General features: G+C 32.9%; 1 protein-coding gene across 7 annotated transcripts in view; it reads right to left on the reverse strand.

Moving 5' to 3' along the window:
* The window catches only part of ITP (ion transport peptide), a 90,694-nt gene that overhangs the window by 5,951 nt on the left and 63,223 nt on the right, over positions 1 to 21,520 (reverse strand). Inside the window, exon 1 of one of the 7 annotated variants that reach the window (XM_076125372.1) lies at positions 2,411 to 2,504. The exons of the other annotated variants lie outside the window; for them this stretch is intronic. The gene's annotated coding sequence lies outside the window, so the exon portion shown is untranslated. Of the gene's footprint in view, positions 1 to 2,410; positions 2,505 to 21,520 lie in introns of those variants that run through there. 7 annotated transcript variants of the gene reach the window in all.

Below are 21,520 nucleotides of genomic sequence, written 5' to 3' on the forward strand. Positions count from 1 at the left end.
GTTATTTAATGTGACTATTCCTGTGTTTAAAATACTTTTTACTATTATTAATCTGTTATACCGGAAGAAGGCAGAGGTGTATGAAATACAACTATGTTTCGCCATTAACAATGTTAGTCCCATGGTTTTGTGCAGTTATTGTACCGCTCAGACTACAGAGGCAGCCAGAAATAAATAGTGGAATAATTATTAAAATGCAACAGTTTTTGGCTATCATTCCTACAAACAGACAAATATACTTTACTACTATAAAAGCTAATAAGTAGTTAGTTAGTAGTATTCTACATTTTCTAAGCAAACAGTAATCTTAGCATATTGTATGTATTTTATTATGTACGATAAACTGAATTATATTTAACTTGAGAGCTTTCTGTTATTGATACTCGTAAGTACATAAAGTATAGGTAATTCAGGGCATGTTGGACAGTTTTCAATAAACCCATTTAGATATTAATAGAGAAATCCTTCTTGAGGTTAAACAGAGATATTTGAATAATATTATCATCCGTGACAAGATAGTTTGTCTGTCTCTGGTTGCACGTGGCAAGACATGTTCTCAAGAAATATCGTGTAAAGATTTCCAAATGGAAAATACGAAAAATATTACTTAATTGACCAGAACCAATACGATTCTTCAAATGTATCATAATTGTGGTTTTCTAAATAGAAAATGCAAGTTAAATGACCAATCACGACAAAATAAGTATCATAATAATATCAAAAGTAAACCATATTAATTCACTAACACGATTTTTATCATTACGTCAGTCGCTAACTCATTTCGTATAGTAAATTATAGCCTCCGCGAACGGACTGTCGAAGTGTACAGTCATTTGTTTAATTGAAGCTCTACTTTTGAACGACTAGTGAAGGTCCTTAACTATGTTGGTGACCTTATTTTTTGTTGCTATGTTATTTGCGAAAGCTTGAACTTTGAGTACGATCAGCAATGAAAATTGCTGAACACATTTGAAGGCAAAAAGTAAACATACGTAAACAGATGTATAGAAATTGTACCATATATTTTCAACTTTATATAAATCCTATATTTAACAAAGGATTTGCAAACATACAAAAGCTGAAACTCAAAGTTTATCTAGACAAGTCAGCAATTTGTGCATAACACAAAAAAAAATCGATACCTATGTCAATTGCAATCGGGAGTTCCCATGAGATATACTTAGTGCCTATTTTATTTCGTGACTATATATTAGTAATTTAATATATTGTACTTGAATGGTAAGATAAAAATCTATTTGCTACCATAGGTACGTATAAAAGTTTTTTGTTGTAGACTGTACCTACGTAACATGTGATGGGTCGCAAATATTGTCACTTTCATAGGCTGTTGTACATTAATGACTAAGCCTTAGTACTTGAACTGTTTCATCAGCTTTCACTGACATAACCCATTAATTTTGTCGAGAGAGTTCCAAGTAAGTATATTGTAGTCCATTGCGAAAAATGTTCGCAATGCTAGAAAGTGTCAAGTTGTGTCAATAAGTATTGCGAAGTTAAAAGCTGTTGTTTTGGGAAATCTTGAATGAGATGACGTAGTGTCTGACGTAGGTCTATTGAATAACAAAATTAATGACTTGTTTCAACAATATAGGTTAGGTAAGTGTTAGTTAACTTTAGTATACAGTACAAGTACAAACGATGTATGTAAGAGCTTTTACAAAATACATACTCGTACATACATTAAATCACGCCTTCTTCTCATAAGGGTAGGCAAAGACCACAGACTAGGAACGATCCTTACTTTTTTACGTACCATTATAGAACCAATAATTGTAGTTCTCTTCACGTATTTTCCCATACAATTTACCCAACCATTAAAAAAGCCAAGTCTTAAATAAAGTATCGTCTGATAAACAAACATGCAGTACTGGACGGTAACCGGTTCGGTGCCGGTGCAAGCCACAAAGGCTCTAAGGCCGCTTAACGATGTCCGTAACGAGGGAGCCCCTGGGCATCGTGATTCATGGTTATAAAGTTATTATTCTTGGTATATGCGTGTTCCCATGGTGGTCTCCACTGATAGCAGATCGATTGGTAATCCACTTTTTTAATAGACTTTAGTTAGTATAATAACTTAAAATAGCATACTTTCAGCAGCCAATTTTTCCGTGTAATGTGACATCATGGACACAAAAAAAAATCTTTAAAATAATGATATAACATGTCACTTTGTTGAAAAGCAACATGTTTAGAACATTTTACTTTAGAAAACTTTTATGTGACAAACGCCTAGTCTAATTAGGTTCACAATACCCTTTGGAGGTTACATTAAGTCGTGTTTTTAAACAGCGAACAGTATAATTGTTTAAAGGTATGATTAAATGTTACATTTACTAAAAAACTGTAGTTTTAGAAACTAAATACAGCAATAAAATAAAGTAAAACATACCCAGAAAAATTTAAATCATCACTGACACTGGCACACACAATATGACACTAACAAAATACAACAAATGTCTTACAATATCCCATGATACAGGAAAAACGCGTGTTCCTTGTAGAAATGACAAAAACATACTGACAATTCAATTGTATTGTGAAATGATGAATCTTTTGTCTCATGTGACTAATGTAGGTACAATCATGTAAAAATAACAATAGGAATCTCCCATTTACGTATCGAGTGCGTAAATTGATTGTAAAACTATAATTTTTAACTTAATATTGGGAAATATATAGCCAAAAGTCGGGCGACTATAAATAGGTATGTTATATGGTTAAAATTATTTAAATAGTAAAATAAGGAATAATCCTGTTTGTTATGTCTTAGTACTTAATACTTGGTGAACTTTACAAATGACCTTAAAACAGATAACCCCTGTTTTTTTACTGTAAAATGTACGGGATAAATTGATTAAACTATATTAGAACGATAAAAAACTATATTAGAACGATAAAGCTGTTTTTTTTTTATATGCATTTGTAATCGCATCTGTTATGTATCAACACATAATTTGAATACAAAAAATCGTTAGTAAATCTCAAACTTTCGTCCATTTCACTGTACATAACATAAATAAATAATGTAGTGTCGTGTTGGTCACAAGTGCTTACGCAAGTGAGCGGTGGTTCTCAGCTGCAATTTGCTTCGCACTCGGCCTGCATGGCAATTACCGCGATACAGTCCCTAGACTGCTCGGCTACCAGCCACCCAGGGTGACAAACCACTTGGCTATTTTAAGCCAGCCATTTACCAGTTTTTATACAGCGGTAGTTTAATTTTATGCAAAATATACCCAGATGTTTTAATCAGATTGTGTGGAAACTGCACACTGCATTATGATATTAAAATAGATAAATCATACTATATATTTTCTACTGATAACTTTAAATATACACAAGATTTATCCCGATTACTTGTACAAAGGATTTTCAAAGTAATTGTTTTACTGCGAAAAATGCAGCTATGTATAAAGTTCCTAAGTCACAGCCCTAACTTATCCGTGAGAAACTGTACCAAAGAGACCACCTCTATCAACTGTGTGTGGCCAAAACTCCGATAACCAGTTATTATGCGCCAGCGCACTTGTAATAAAGTGCAACATTCAAGTATTATGAGCCACTTTGATAGATTTATTTGTGAGTGCTACATAGTTACGCAAATGCAGTAGTTTTGCGATTAACTGGTACGGACGCTGCATAGTAATTAAAGTCGGTAGACTGCTCGGTACCACCCAGCGAGAGTTGACTTGCTAGGTTATTTTTTTAACTTGTTTTTAGTTGAAGAACATATGATTAAATAGAACGGTGGATTGAGAACAGGCTCTTGCTTAGCTATGGGATTTTATAGAGTATAGACGAATAAAAAAAGTTAGGTTATTTTGACAGCTGTCAAAAATTAGAGCTGTGAGTTTAGTAGTGAACTGCATGTAAACATAGTTAATTTAGGTGTTATAAATTTATATAGGAAGGTGTAGAAATAGCCTTGTTTAAGTATGTCTGGTTAAGGATGTTGTCTACTACATATTTAAGTCTATTTCAATACGCGATTGTGGATTTTCCAGAACGATGGTTTGAATTCCTTAACGAACTGAGCATAATTTGGTGTCAGGGAAATTCTCGGTAGGGTTAGGAATTTGGACCCCTGCCCAGTAGATTTTATTATGCTGATCGTTTATTCCATAGAATCTGTAATAAAATATTATAGGATACAATTTCTTCGAGGAAGTGTGATAATAAGATGTTAAATTCGTTTGCGTGTTTGGAGTGTATAATCTCAGAAACTACTGAACATATTTAGAAATTTATTCCACGACAGTACTTAGAGCTTACTGGAAGGGATTTGTAGTATAGTGGGACGCTGACATAAGCTTAATAAAAATCTACTTTTTATATACTAAACCATTGCGAGATTTTTTACACATTAAAAGCAGGTTAGTAATCATGGGTTGACTTTTATTATTTGAATCGACTTACGCTAGAGGCTATCTTAGATAAAAACTACTGAAAACGGCATAGTCGAGCATTTCGTAAACACATTTCTGAAATACTCCTATAACACATAATCTAAAGAATAATTTAAACCAATTCTAAAAAAGGCACATATCTCATTCTTCATAGTGTGAGATACGCTCTTCTCGAAGTAGCGTATTCAATTAGTACCATAGACATTAAGACGACTGATGCAAATGCGTCACCGCCATCGTGGTGAGCCACGTGAACGTTAAAATAGTTTAAATATAGAACACGTGGTCATAAAACATTATAAGTGAAGTCTATGGTCCGAGGGTACAATAATCCAATTCATTCATTTGACTTTTGCACTGAAGGAAATTGACAACGTGGTTCACTTAATCCAGTAATTAATCTATACAGTAGCACGATTCTTTACACAGTCGGTACTGTCGAGTATCGAAAGTTTGACATTTGGAATGTATTGCCAAAATAGTTTCTACGACGCCCGGTAGAGGCGCTGATTACATTTTCATACAACATTTCTCGATACCTTTGGTTGTCGATAGTCGATAGTGGTAGAGAATCGAGTTTTTGTTCATCTTTCTGTCTGTTAATGTAAAACTATTGAACTGATTTTGATGAAGTTTTATCAGGTGATACTTGATGATCAGGGTTAAAAATAATCTTCTTTCTTCTTAAAAGTTTACTTACAATGCGAGTGAAACTATGAAACTAGGTGATCCATGCGGGTCACCTAGTCTTAATATTTTATATAACGAAGACGAAATAATTAAGACGTATTTTTATTTTCAAAATATATAAATAACTTGTTACTTCCATTAAATATCAAAATGGTTACTCACCTCTAAATTTAAAGGGTCGCTTTGACTTTGAAGATATTATTTTGGATAATTATTTAAAGAATATTTTAGTTTTTAAATGGCTGAACGCATAATAACTCTGACATGCTAAAAATATAAACAACAATTAAAAAATAAAGGATGCTAAATACATATTTGCAATGAACCCTATCCTAAATTCCTACTTCTTAATAAAATAATAAATGCGAAAGTTTCTTTGGATAGACGTAAGTTTGTTACTCTTTCACGCCAAAATTACTGAATAGATTTCGACACAATTTGACTCACATAAAGTTTATAACCTGGATTAACACATAGGATACTTTTTACCCTGAGAGATCTTAAGACGCAGGCGGAGTCGCGGGCAGAAACTAGCTTTCAGCAAGACCGACTGATTTCATCTTCTTTCATAAGTCGAGTACTATAATTTATTTCACAAGCTCGTACATGAAATACAATATTTATTACTTATATAATTAATTTTAATTAAACACGTGCCTTTATAGCAGTTTCATCGTATAACGGGAAGTGAGTCAATTTGCAAAATTTTAGTACCTACCGAGTAACGGAAACTTGAAGTTTAAATATCTTAAAAAAAGCTTTATGTATGCAAGATTTTATCTGAACGAGTGATGTAATGTATACGGCTTTTATTTAACTAATAAACTTAACTTATATACAACAGAATATATAAGAGATTGTTTCGTTCCCGGGTCGAGTAAAGAGCTATAGGACTGTTCTTATTTACTCTACTTATATAAATAATCCGAAGGTTTTTAAGGACAAATGTATGTATGTTTGTTACTCTTGCAGGCAAGAACTACTGCACTGATGGTAATGAAATTTTGGTACACAGATAGTTTAAATACTGGATTATTACGTAAGACACTTTATGACCATACCTTTCACACGGACGAAGACACAGGCCGAAATTAGTATATAATATTTATCTCGAATCTTCGTCTCAATGCAAAAACATAGATGCAATTTAGTCCTCAACTCATAAAATATACAACTTTATTTTGTTTACAAAATCAACGAACAATCTCCAATATGTTTAGATCTATCACTTCATACAATCATTTTTGATACAGAGGTCTATTTATAATGGTTGTCGTTGAGACGGTATGGCACCGGTAGTAAATGTATATTTTGACCGTTCCTCGCCCACCGGCTTACTATAGTAGATTTTATGGGTAGTGAATACGATTCTCGGTTATAAACATATTTGAATAACACAATAATCACACTAAAAGTTTCCATACCTGTACAGTACACTTTGTACAAAACACAGTTAACTTTCGAATGAGTTCGATTCAGATCATATTTTACTAAACCAATTTTTACAAAATGTGTTTTAAAATAGCCTATATTAAAATTTTACTCCAGGTCTTACGCGATGCCCATAATAAATGTAATGAAAATCGGTTCAGTTGTTTAGCTGTCAAAGCGAAACAGACGGGTAGACATTCGTAGTTATTAATTTAGTATCTGTTATGGTACGAATTCTCTACCAGCTACTTTTTAAATCTATACTAATATTATAAAGCTGAAGAGTTTGTTTGTTTGAACGCTCTAGTCTCAGGAACTACCGGTGCGAATTGAAAAATAATTTTACTGCTAGATAGCCTATTTATGGAGGAAGGCTATAGGCTATTCATCATCACGCTACGACCAATAGGAGCAGAGTACCAGTAAAAAATTTAACAAAAACGGGGAAAATTATGACCCATTCTTTCTTATGTGACGCAAGCGAAGTTGCGCGGGTGATAGTGATACATAAATTTAATCCACAGTTAACTATACCATAGTTTAACACTGTCACTTGCACATTATAATGAAGTGCAAAACAATGCTAAAATCAGAGTCCGTGAAACAAATTCAGGTACTACGTTGACAGCGCGCAGCGAACCTTCAAACCGGCCTCCCTGCTGGCCTTACTAAAAACACACCTACTTACTTCCTCGTTTATTTATTTATATAATAACCCACTGCCAATTAATTGCAATTTGCATATTGTTAAGTTATTAAAAGATTTTGGTTTCATTTTTAAAGGCAAGTCTTGCATTGTTAGTTGAATTCTTGAGTGTGAAATACTGTAGAGTGATTGAGAACGAAATCTTTTGTTTAGAAAATTCTGTGAAATATTGTTCGAACTTGAATTCGACTTCTTCTATTAAGCAATTGCGTGAACTTAATTTTGGACTACGAAAGCACATATTTTTCTTCACTTTTGTAACTCAAATAAGCAGTTCGTCATGCTTTTATATCTTATTCCGATTATAAAACATTGTATAAAGAGAAATATAGAAAAATATGTTAGTTGCATAATTTTTACAATGACCCTACGAGCGACTGTACACCTAGTACTCAAAATAAAGAATAATTACATCTACAATTTAAAATTTTACAGAATGAAAACATTATCTATTACTATGGAGGTCTTTATTTATTTATTTATGAGTTAGGTCTTGATGAGAGGAAGATATGCGTATTACATGACACTATGTGCGTAACTGACGTCATGTCATTGAATTACAATGTGCAACACAGGAAAGAGGCCGATTATTTGTTTGTTAGTTTGTTAACTTTAGGTTTCTATGCGGTTTTCTCTCTCTGGAGTTCCCGGACTCCTGTTTACTTAGAGGATGATCTTGGTCAGTTTAGGTTATTCAACTTAGCCTAAGCCTACTTTCTTAACTTTAGTCAGAGGTTTGACGTCACTGCATTCTCTCTATTTAGCCTACCTTTCTATAATATGGTTAGTGATCAACTTATACTTAGTCAGAATGGATAATCCAGAAGACCTTTTAATAAGCCTTGACATGTAATTAAAAACATTTTTAAGGAGTTTTGTTTGAGTAAACATAGTCTTTGTAAAAATTTAATTTTATATAAAAATGTACATCTTTAGAACAGCGTAGGTGGCTCTATCCAAAACTTAACCATAAGAATTATATTGAGGTAAACAAAAAACTAACTTCTGCTTATAAAACTGTAGTCCTTTACCCAAAATTAGATTACAAAATTACTAACTCGTACGTTGATTAATTCAGCACTAATAGACAAATCGCGAGAATAAAATTCCCGGAGTTCTCATACATAGATTGTTACGTAGCACTTAGATTGTACAGCGTAAAAGTGAAGCTTATTTATGAGATCGTGTACAAACATGTGTTCGTACGTATCATGATATCTTCAGGAACAATTAGCGGTAGGTCGTCGTCGCGTGAGCATCAGCGCCAATGAGCAACAATTAGCTGAATAAGTGGGTCAACAAGGACCTACAGACGGACGGAATGACGTCTGAATACAGTACGTGTTGTACGTAGTTGTGCAATCGAGTTCTGTAGTCATTTTTCGTGAAAAAGGAGAATATTTCCTCAAAGGAGACTAGATTTTGGTCTTATTTTGGGAAAAGGATATTCTCGTAAGCTTAATGACTGCAGAAGTATTAGTGGGAATCTTGACCTTACTTTGCTACATTTAGAGAGAAGACGATTTTTCGTAACCTTAGTGACTGTATATGGTGTAAGAATCACGGCTTTGGATTGTGGTTCTCGAATTACATAAGACGATAACTGGTAGGAAGAAATGAGTTTCTTATATTCAGGGAGAATTTCAAGGGAGGGAGAATAATATTCGAGAAACTTCGTAAGATCAAAACTTCGAAGACGTTTGCTGTAACGACATTAGTGAACATATCTTGAGTCGTTTTCATTCAAATATTAATACATATATTTTATACTGTTTGAGGGCCTAAATAGTCTAAACTGGGTCAGATTTAAGAATGTATTCGTATAAATCGCTGTATACCTTTATAAACTTAACTATCAACTATTTACCTACATACAACGGCATTGAAAGGAATGCAAGGAAAGTCGTAAAGTCAAACATAGTCGAACAACGCACGACTATAACTTAACTTGGAGAGTGTTAAAGTAGTTTTATACGGTTGTAAATTTTATAAGTCACTTGTTAACAGTCTAGGGTTTTACCGGACCTTTGAGAACTATATTTACAGAGTTAGTTTATAGGGATTTACTTAGAATTTCGCGTAAATTTGCTGTACCTAGTGTTATGTTGTTTAAGTCAAATTAAGGCTGTTTACTTCGGTAAATTACTATAGTATTATTATAGTTATATATATTATTACTATAGTATTATATACTATTAGTTTCATAATATACTTTGACTCGACTTTTAACTAGTTTTAACCCTTCAAATTCGAGATATGTTTTTAACTGAAACCCTTCTATCTTTAGATAAGTCTTCATAAGTGTAGCTTTAAAATCATACCTTAAGTTGATTATTGACTGGACTATGTGTTAACAGATTATAAATTCCTTTATCTCACTCTTCGTAAAAACTTATGTATCGTACAAACAGACTTTCAAACAATAGATTCGAAATATATATACGTACTGCCATTTCTAGTGTCTATAAGTCTGTAATAGTGTCATTGGGAATAATCGTCACCCATTGTTCGGTGCCAATTTACGATGATACTATTTCTGCCTCATGTATTTCGGTACCATTGACTTATGCGTTTCTTAAATAACCTATTTTGTTTACCGTTAGCGGTGTAGACATAGACACAGACTTGTCTATGTCAATGTGTCATAGACGTTCGATTTTCAAATGTTTTTTTTTATTATTGGAGGTGTGGTTTTTCGATGACGTTTTGTTTTGTTCTTAATTGCGCAATATTGGGTTGGTTCGTAGTATATAATTGTTTTGTTAAGTTTACATATATGTTATAAACACGTAGGTTTGAATTGACATAGATTGGTGAAACAAGTTTTGAAATGATTTTGTATTTTCCTTTTTTAGGCAGGGGAAGTCCCGATAAGTGTTACTTCCTATTTCATTTAGTTTGAAGGTTGTATAGCTTCACAATTCTGTATTTGGCACTGATTTTTAAGTCTTTAATTGGTTTAATATAGCAATCGTATTAGTATCGTGTCTGTAACAAAAATAATTTAAAACAACCATTTGATAAGCAATTTCCAAGAGAACATGTTCGTAATATAAGACACGACTTTTTCCTAAATAAGCTTATTCAAATAGGTACTTCTCGATTATTTCGATCTTACAACCACCTGCAACTAAAATCTCCTTTTTAACTTATCTTCTATAATTATCATAACTTTTTAAACTCTCGCGTTGCATGTTTAATGTATAATAGAATACGGGAATTAACGCGAACACGTATAGTGCAGTGGCCGCAGGCTGACTCTACCACGGCGAGTGCAACCTGCGCCGAAACGTTAGGCATTTTAAGGTAAAATGCGTGTTCGCGTTAATTACCGTATTCAATTATTATACTCTCTATCTTCTATTATTCTCTTCTTGTTTAGCTTATTCACTTGGTTACTCATAATAATGGTTACTTAGTTTTTGATTATTAAACCCACAAGTAAGAAAGATCAAGTGTTAGTTGCCTGGTATTCAGTTGGCAGTTAGTAGTGGGTACATGCGCGAGCGTCGGCCATCGCGCCTCGCTGTCTGCTACGTGTACGGGTCACGCACACACACGCACAGACACACCCACACGCAACTCATTGCGTGCCTTCGTAGGGCTGACAGGAGAAATTGGGACTCGAGTTTTTAACGTAATATATATGTTTGATACGGTAGAAAGAAATTATTTGTGTGTGTGAATAAAACTTGGGAAGGAAAATGTCAATTTTGTAAGAATCTTTAAAGTTCACGACTATCAAAGATGATTTGCCGAAACACTGAACGGATTTTGACGATGTATACAGATGGTTTAAAGCCTGGATAAACACATACATAGTACACTTTTTATTCTGGGGGTTAAACCCGGACAAAGTTGGGCGCAGAAGCTAGTTTATTATAATTATTATTAATACGATAGCATGAAACCTTCAAGCATTATAAGTATTTACCCATAAACTGTATTTTTAGTTACAGCCCTAACTAACTAGCTGTGGAAATTACATGAATTTTCCTTTTTCGCAACACTTAACCGACTTTAATAAGTGCGGAGGATGTAATATTTCTGATTATGATTAAGTTTCTGATAATATGTCACGTGATTAACGTTCTATTTCAAAACTAATCATTATTGAGCTGAGTTTTATTAGCTTGAACTATTAAGCTTGCAAAATAACGATGTGAAGTACGCAAGAGAACGTAATTTTACTAGCTATTGGTAATTATTTGATAGTTTTAAGTGAGTTTTATAAAAGTAAATACTTTGTTTTGTTAAAGAAAATAAAAAAATCCGATATCTTTAAGTAATGAATAAAAACATTTTTATAAAACCTATACCTGAAGGTGTAAGCAGAGGTGTATAAAATACGCCCACGTTCCACCTTTAACAATGTTAGTCCCTTTTTTTGTTTATTAATACGATTATACAATTGATCCTTGCATTCTAATATCAAAGAGTTTACTTATATTATAAAAGTACAAAAATAATACGTGTTTATTCGTTGTGTAAGCCCTGAATCGCCTAACTACAATCAAAACGTACGCACATTGGTTTCAACTCGGCTATATTGTTTAGAGTCGTTGAATGCATTGTCTGATCGTGCGTGGCATAGACTAGCAAATCTATAGTTCATCTGCATACGCCGTATCAAGCTTAATCATTGTGACTAACGCTGCAAATATGTTGGGGCTTAGGCGATTTTAGGATGAATAATCGACTAAGGTTATTTTAGTAGAGTATTGTGAAGTATAGTAAAAGTGTATGATAGGTTTAGTTAGAGCCTTTGCAGAATTTAGAGGCCTAGAACTTAGGGAAAAACAGTGAGAGATTTATAAAAGTTTACTTATACATGTGTACCTTTTTTCGTATTTAAGAGATATCTTCTTCTATTCAGAAACATAAACTATAGTTTGTACAGTGAAATTTCTCAACTAAAAATATTTTATCAATATATGCGTAGAGCAACGATGCAACTCCCACAGCCCGCATGCACTGTACATAATATAACAATCTATGGGCTCTATCGCGCTATTTCTCTACAAATTATCCGCTCCCTACCACATTATGCTACATAACACGAGACTAGATCAAGTTTATTTGCGTAAAACTAGATCCCAAGTCACGCAACTAAAAAAACACGGCACGTATTGGAAAATCGTCGTAGAGGCCAGGAAAGTCGGAACATTCGAGAAGCCAGCCAGTTTGTAACGTAACAAGCTCGCCACTTACTCGTTAGCGTACGACTTATACTTTTATATCAAACATTATAAACTTCATGCTTTAATTAACAGCTATTTTTATCTGTGGTAACAAAATTCGCGGTAAAATTTTGACAGCTGTACCTAATCTATGGATCGACCAATGTTCAAAAATGAAGGGTAAATGTTTTTAAACGTTCCATCTAATTTGAACGATTATTGTTGAACGCTTATCTCACGCTTCGTATTTTTCCATTTCCAATTACTTAGCGTAAAAAAGAAAGTGGTACGCCCCACAATGACGTCACCGCAGCTGATTAACCACCACTGTATTGCAGATAATGGCGTATGCAAAATATATTGCAGACGCCTTGTGGTTCTTCAAACGGGTACCGATACCGGTTCTCGAACGCACACCGGATTATTTTAATAACGTCATGAATAAGTTAATAAGTCGTCTAGAAACGGTAATCATGGTTGAAGGATTTTTATAATAAACAGAGGATGCTAGTAAAACATTGTACGAGAATATCAGCTACTTGTTAAGGCCAACAAATGATATAGTCATTAAAAGGTAATTAAAGGTAAACGACATGCGACCATAATAACACAAAATTGTTGTGCCACAAGTTTCTGAGAAAACATCAGCAATAATTTGACATCACGGATCATAGAGCCATTCTTGTAAAAACTTGGGACTTGAGACGAGAATAAATTTACATTTAAGTTATCAATTATGAACCGATTCCTGAGCCCACCGTGAATGATTAAAAAAAAGAAGCATTCGCGGGCACAGGCATTAATCGCGAGCGTCCAGACCGAGATACAGATTAAAAAAGAATAAATAAATATATACACAAACGGCGCTTTGGCGGCAAAACTTGTTTCCGATGGTCGGTGGAGCTCGGCGCGTTTATGTTCGTGATAAAGTTGAATATCGTTTAAAATAACATTTGACAGGTGTAAATTAACGCGGCTGTGTTAACCAGACTGACTGGTTGCTTCTAGTGCCGTTGAACCGCACAGGTGGTCCTTGAATTACTAGAGATAAAATTAATACGGCGTAATAATAGAGCGCAGATTGACGTGTGAGTTGGCCGACAGAAACTGAGAGTCTGTGTGCCCTGATAACTATCGGGTTTTTCTCAACACAACACTATTATTTGAAAAACTGTGGGAACAAGCCGTCAGCTGACAAGTTATTTACTCTATACAAGGTTCTTTTTTAAAACGCATAGTGTTGTAAAAGTCTGTTGTCGTTATAAACAGTTTTCCTTGATATCTGCCAAAACGTTGCCAATAAATGGCCAGTCTTTACTCCGCAAAGTAACCTTAATCATATCAGTTATTTTCCAAACAGGAAAGAGACACTTGAAGATTATTTTTCCACTGTTTATTTCCAAGATTAAAGGAAGTAAAATGATGCAGTCGGAAATGTTCGTGCAAATTCGGAACAGATCGCGTGTGCGCATCGAAAAACGTAATTTAAAGTTAGACAATATCTAGTTTTAGCTATGATAGTTCGTTATGAAGATATATTTCTTCATTTTAATCTGTTTTACATTGAATGCGTAATAATTTCCATTGTATCTGAGCTGTCATAGACAATTAACGTGTCTCGAGTGATCTATGCCTATATCCGCTTCCTGGTTTGTTCCGCTTGTGTCATTCGTAATTATTGCAAATTATGTTACGACTATATTTATAACTAATAAAATTAATAATGTATTAGTTTAGCAAAGTTGCAGTCTAATGATATTAAATAGAATTATTCAACTTCATGAGCATTTCATAAAATTACTTGATCGATTTTGATGAAACACAGTTGAACAGTTCACGTTTTTGTCGTCACTAAATACATGGTACTCTTATAAGGTCTAAATTGTTCTATAACTATTTATAAATAAAAACCTAAACCTATGTATTATGTACTCTCGGTTGAAATAATTAAGTGTGAAATATTTTTTCTTATTTAATGACATTATTACCGCACAGTATTATTAATAGTGACCGAAGTAATATACGTATGTTGCGGTTAATAATAATAATAATATGAACTATATTATATATTTCTTATAGTAACGAAATATACGTATTTAAATATGTCATTATATTCGACTAAATAATATAACTTCCTGTATTTTACGCAAATATTAAACCACAATAGGTAAATGTATACAATTTTAATAGTCCCGTTGTAAAAATAATATTTTATTCAATAGGATACTGTGACGTCAATTATTCTAAGCCTATTATAATTTTAAAAGTATCTCTGAAATTGCTGTTTCGATTTCGAGCACTCGACTTATTACGAAAACCGTACAATTTTTAAGAGTTTGAGCGAAATCTTCACACGCAAATGAAGTCACAGTCACTGAATTATTAATAAAATTGTACAGCGCGACGGCCAAGTCCGAATGCAATACAGACATAATTTGACATATAAATAAAATAATATAGTGGCATAAAAAAGCAAAATAAACACAAGTTTAGAGGACACCCGTCTGGGGCATAAACAACGTTACTTGGCGGCAATTTGCGCCAAAATTAACCAATCATGAATTAGCAACAGACGCACCGTGCGTTTGTGGATTTGTATACTTTACTATAATATTATTATCATGAACATATATTATTAAGACTAGCTTCGCTTCGCATAGAATGATTTCTAGGAGAAAAAAAACTTCAGCTTCAATTCCGCCTTCATTTATTAATGTGCTACAATCAATAAGCTTCTATACATTGGTTATGCTATAAAATAACTTTTTACTCTAGTAATTTTCTTAAACCGATGTATAAAAACATTTGTAATTTCAGATGGAAGAGTGAAAAATATGTCACTATTTTTTTTTATCTTTCGAGCCACAACAAAAAAGTATATTTACTTAAGTTTTTCAAAAACTGACATTCAATGTCATCCATTTTTCTTTTATTTTCCCGCGCACCAAAGACAAGAAAGTGTTCTAGAGCGTTCACTATGATACAATATTGTATAATAAATGGCTTACAGCATTATTAGCGGCCAGTACTTGCGGTTTCTTATTCACTGATCTACTAATAATAGTTGCATGAACGTAAAAAACGTTGCAGGCCTGTTTCAAGGATGTGGCCATAAGCTGATCGGTTTTTTATTAAATAACTGTTAAGTATCTTATAATGGGTTAAAATAGAGTCAATGACCCCAAGAATTAATCTAATTTTAGGCGGTAAAGTTTCAACGAAAACGAAGACAAGAACGAAGATTTCATAATAATTATTTTGTAAGAATATAAGCTACATTTGCCCTTTTTAAACATATTGAGTCGGTATTTTAAATGAAAATAATGTATTAAGTCATTTAACGTCAACAATATTTTAAAAACAAATTATATACTATGCCAACACATAAAATATAGAACCAGTTTTCCCGCCCATATATTTTTTTCTAAAAGAGGTTACAGACGTTCGTTATCATTTCTAAGTTCAAAATCTATTTTGGTTCTCATTACATAACTTCATTATGACCATATTACGTAATTGTAAAACAGGTTTTCTCCCACAATAGGTTAATAATCTCTTACTATTCTTAGCAAAGGTATCATTCGCATAAATAAATAATTAATAAAACTATAATAAAGGCTGTGTGAATTTAATTTGAATTAGTTTACACGGTTAAGATTTCTTTTTGAAATATATAACTGTTTCTAGAAGGTTCTTTAAATAGAACAAGAGGTCAAGTGTGAGTCAATGATATTTTATATAATAATATGTTTTTTTTTTCGTGCGAAACCTTTGCAACAAACGGACTCATAAAAAAAAATGATGTCACTATTAGTTTGTCATAGACATCTCAAAGATACTTATAGTAAAACTTGTCATGCTGACACATAATTAAGGATACTATTATAGTACTTATTACTACTTATATTATATTATATTTTTAACTATATTAATATTCTTATAAATTCGTGAGACTGATATGCTAGCCGGATAGCTTTATTAAGAATTAAGAACAGTATTACCCAAATATTTTCGTTTTAGTGCAAAGGTTTACAATCGCAAATATACGAGACTGCGTCCCCTTAACACGTTATATTATCGGCCAGACAAATTAATTCATCTAACAACCTTTCCTAAACTCATAAATCCACGAACATCATTATTAATACATCTACAAACAGATCAAACGTAGAATCTTTACGCGTTTTATTCTGGTTTTAGTAACATTAGTAAAAGTGTCAACAGTCCACAACTCACGACCGTCTGGACAAGAAACATTAATTTTGTTTATTGATCTTAGTATAATCTTGCTTTTGGCGAGTATCCAAATGCTTATCATCTAAGGATGTTATAATTCAAGTTCATTCACGCGCTGGCAGCGTGGGTAGCCATTCAGAGAGGTGCACACGAAAAAAAACTGTTTATAATTTTGTTAATATTATATATTTTTGCGATTATATTCAACTATACGGCTCCACACGTGTATAATTTTTTGACCCCTATTTCTGTCACTTAGTGAGATTACGGATCTTCAACGATCTCCTGACTAAAATTCATGTAAATCGGTTCAATGGTTTCGCCGAGAAAGCATAACAGAAACCATATGTCAATTGTAACAATGATTAAGTTTGACTTTTCATTATTAAACTGTATTATATTTGATTATTATTTACTCTGATGTAATGAATACTTAATTAATTACAAAGATGCTGAAAAATTTAATTATATGAACAAAATTGTGAAAAGCTGTTGTCTCCTCCTACACTTTTGGGGATGCCCTTAGTCGCTTACTATACGATTAGTAATCTTCTGTTCTGAGTGTATTGAGTTATAAATAGACACAGACAGACTTTATATTAGTCATTAACACTTTACTGTGAAGTGTGTTTTATAATTATATTTGCCTCTTAGACTTTGAACTGCATTTTGTATTCATTAATTGTAGAGTTCTTTCCTGTATTCGTTTTGATTGGTCAAATTTATTTATGCGTTTTCTTATTTATATGTTGTTTTTGGTTTTTAATGGACCAGATTTTCATTGAAATATACTATTATGGCCTGTACTCTAATTGTTTTGTATTATTTGTTCTATTTTTCTGTTTATTATAGAGTCCTTTCTATAAGAATAATTACAGAAAATAAACAGTTTGTTAAAATATATTCTTTTTTGTACTTAAAATATAGTTTATGAATTATTAATACTATTAAACACCTATTTCTATATCACTTTAATCTACTTATTATTTAACTAAAATATATCGTTGGGCATTGCTGCGGCACTGAGACCACCCGGTATTGATAAAGATACGTACGGTTTAAATATAGTGGTCGTGAATTGCGTGATATGGATCTGTGCTTGCGAGACGTCGCGGGTTCGAACACGGTCATTGTAACAGGGATGGACTTGAACACACTCGAATATATTATAAATCTATGAGGTAATAAATCTGAGGTTAACGACCTACAGTCAAAAAATAAAGTAAGCGAAGTAGTAGTAGAAATATTTGAAGCAGTTGCGTGCAAATAAATATAAACCAAACGTAATGTAACTTAGAAAGTGAAAGATGATTTCTATAAAATTATGGCTGAAAGACTTAGAAATAATTTTACGCATTTGACATTTACAATGATGCGGGATTTGATATTAAAGTAACCCGTATATTAAGTGGTATAATCCAGGTGTAAATTGTAACACCCGTCTTTGCACCCACGTTAGGACCCGCGTTTGCACCCGCGTTTGCACCCGTCTTTGCACCCGTGTTTGCACCCATGTGTGGTCCAACTCCGGGCCTGTTTGCACCGACGTAAACGCGGGTACGTCTGTGTGACCGCAGGACATGACGAGAAGGTGCAGGAAGGAGAACCGTGTGGTTTCCGATTCATATCAACATGTCATATCGTGTGTACTTAACCACTGGAAACACACTTTCATCTTCATCTCATACGTTATCTTATACATGAATTGAATCAGTCAAAGTGACTAATGATAAGTGACGAAATATCGATAATACTGATATGAACAATCATTGTAATGGTATAAATAACAATGATGTATTAGTTTCGCAAGTGCCAGTAAAGGAATTAACAAAAACAGTTAAAGGAAAAAGTCAAGGAAAAGATACAACGATGGCAATTGTATTTTTAGCTCCTCCATAAATTACAATCGTGCATGAGTCAGGTATAATAAATTAAACAGTCAAAATAGAATTGAAGAAAAAACTAGAAACAAACTAATCTCCATCGTTATGTGATTTAGACGGCGCCATATATTTTGTCAAGTCATTGATGTACCGCGAAAGATTTATATCGATCTTATCTACAGTATTTTAGATTAAATCTCTACGTGAATAGATATACCGATGGCTTATCTCGACTTTTGGCAGAAGAAATTCAGAGAAATATTTCTTTATATCTTGATTGAGCATTGAAAGATAGTAGAAATACTTTCTACCGAGACAACGTTGGAACTACAATCTAAAATCGAGAAAAAAGTGGTATTATGTGTGAGTCAATCAAAAGCTTAACTGAAGTTGATACAAGAGGTGTAACGCAAGGACAGATAGACTAAACGTTTATTAACCGGTCCGACAATTGGCAAGAGGCAAATGCTAAGTTTAGCGACACACCGAGTTGGTTTTATTTCATTAAAGCGTTATAAATATGTCTTATTGGTGTCCAGACAGCTTTCAGTGTAAATCGTGTTTATTTTAAGGCTAAACCGACTTCACTGTTACGGTTTGTCGCAGCTTTTTCGTGATCTCAAAATTTTGTATTATTGGTCGCGGAAAATTTTCGTTCTTTACACAATATTGACTGTGTTTGCTGATCTTACGGAATATAACATAACGCAATCTGTACACATCATTATTATACTAATTATACGTCTCAAATAAATGCAAATTTCCTTGTAGGTATATTTTTTAAACAAGACTTAATGTTTCCTACTGAATTAGAACAGAGTTAATTTACAATGTTCGTAGTTTTTCACATAAGTTATTTAAATAATGTCAACTCTTGCAAAGGACAGATACGAAATATCGATACATAACGCAATCGATACGAATGTAGAACTATATTTAGCTCCGAGTATTGAGTTACTAGTTATAACCGCTGAGGGAATTCATCGATGACCTACAAATCAAGTGCTGTATATGATAGCCGATATTTTCTTATAATGGACCACGCAGATGTGAGACTGAGGGGAAGTTTGAAAGATAATATTCACAAACAGCTACGAAATATTTTATTTAAGTATATAAGAATGTTTATCAGTTATTTGGTTACCATAGTACAAGCTCAGCTTAGTTTGGAGCCAAATGACCGTGTGTGAGTTGTCCACTGATATTTATTTATTATTTTATTTTATTTTTTGCATATCTAGTTGCATAAAATTCAAAATGGTGATGTGATCAAAACTTTCTCTGCAACTTAATTGATATTTCGAAAAAGTGTCTGTTTCAATAACGGTTTTGTTTCGTCTTTGAGTTTAAAAAATAAAAGATATTATTTGGGTTGCATTTCACTTGCATCTCTTGCCATTCGTCAAAGGTTTCACTTAAGATGAAATGTATCTGACGGACTGTATTTACTTATAACTTTTATTGATAACCTTATCGCTAATATTTTCCTGCAATATTATATTCAAAAGCTAAAAAAACAGGCTCTATGAATGTAAATCTTCGATATGTATAAGATGTGAAATCAAAAGATAATGTAATTTTGCCATTAAATGAAATTTTGAATACATTTTCATACCACTATCTTTAAATATTTAATGTATTTGGACAACTCACACACAGTCATCTGATACCAAACTAAGCAGAGCTTGTTACCAGACAACTGATAAACATACTTATGTACTTTAATACGTACTCAAATAGATAGATTTACAACCAGACTTGAAAAACTCGTGCTCTCCTCACAAATTTAAAACAGACATTAAATTTATTATAATTTTGACTTTTAACATTGAATATATAATATATTGTATAGTATTCTTGTGGAACCAGACTCGTTGTCGCCGTGTGTAACCTGATCGGCTTATTCGGGTCATTCTCGCGACACACGATATTACATTAATATCGAGTTATATTGATATTCTGTACGGTTAGAGGTCATGCGATGGATTGCAAGCTTTTATTATTTATTAACACTTGTTTCAGTTGATATGTAGGTAATTGTGGCATTCACGAAGCAATCTTTGGTATGGGAAAATTGGTTTGTAAGAGATCTGTACGGATTTATATTATAATTGTGACTATTTAGTTTTGATCTACGTCTAAGTATTGATCTTTGGCTACATAAAGATGACAGAAGGTGTGTTTGAAGAAAACAAGTTTTAATATTCATTAAAATCTTTGCCAAACTGATTATAAGGAAAGGAACAAGAATTTTGTATGTTTGTGTAGGGGATAACCTCAATACCTGCTCAACGTATTTAAGAAAATTGACACTATATGAAAGATCAAAAGGGCTATAGCTAACCTGGTCTAAGCTAGGACAAGCCTAGTAGCTATAAGTTTATTACATCTCTTAGGATATGTTCCCATATTAAGGTGTTTAGTACTAGTAATATGTTTATTAATTATTATTTTACAAGTCATTGTATCCCTGACCTGAATGTATGAACTCTGATCTGTATGTGTTTACCAAAACATAACGTAATGTGAAGAATTTTCCCGTTTGAAATGATTGCGTCTCAATTTGACGTAGTTGGGGAATTCATTAATAAATGTTATAATTATTGCGACATAGTTTGTTTACAATAATATAGGAAACTCCTAAATGAAGATCTCGCCTTGTTATTGTAAATTGGCTGTTGGCAGTCACGACTGTGTACGAATAAATTTTGTATTAAACTTTTGTAATAATTTAAGGAGTAGGCAAAGATGTCAAAAGTAACAAGTTAAAGATTTGTATGTCATTTATGACAAAACATAGCGGACTATTTACATGTAAGATCATATATAAAATACCTATGTTTGACAAATAAACAATAAAAAAAAAAAAAAAAAAAAAAAAAACAGAGGGGGAGTCTTTCTAGGCGAATATACCAGGTACCCGATGAGCTTTCCAAACTGCAAGCTACTACTGAGATAATTTGATGA

This window comes from Anticarsia gemmatalis, chromosome 17, assembly GCF_050436995.1.
Source record: "Anticarsia gemmatalis isolate Benzon Research Colony breed Stoneville strain chromosome 17, ilAntGemm2 primary, whole genome shotgun sequence".
NCBI lineage: Eukaryota > Metazoa > Arthropoda > Insecta > Lepidoptera > Erebidae > Anticarsia > Anticarsia gemmatalis.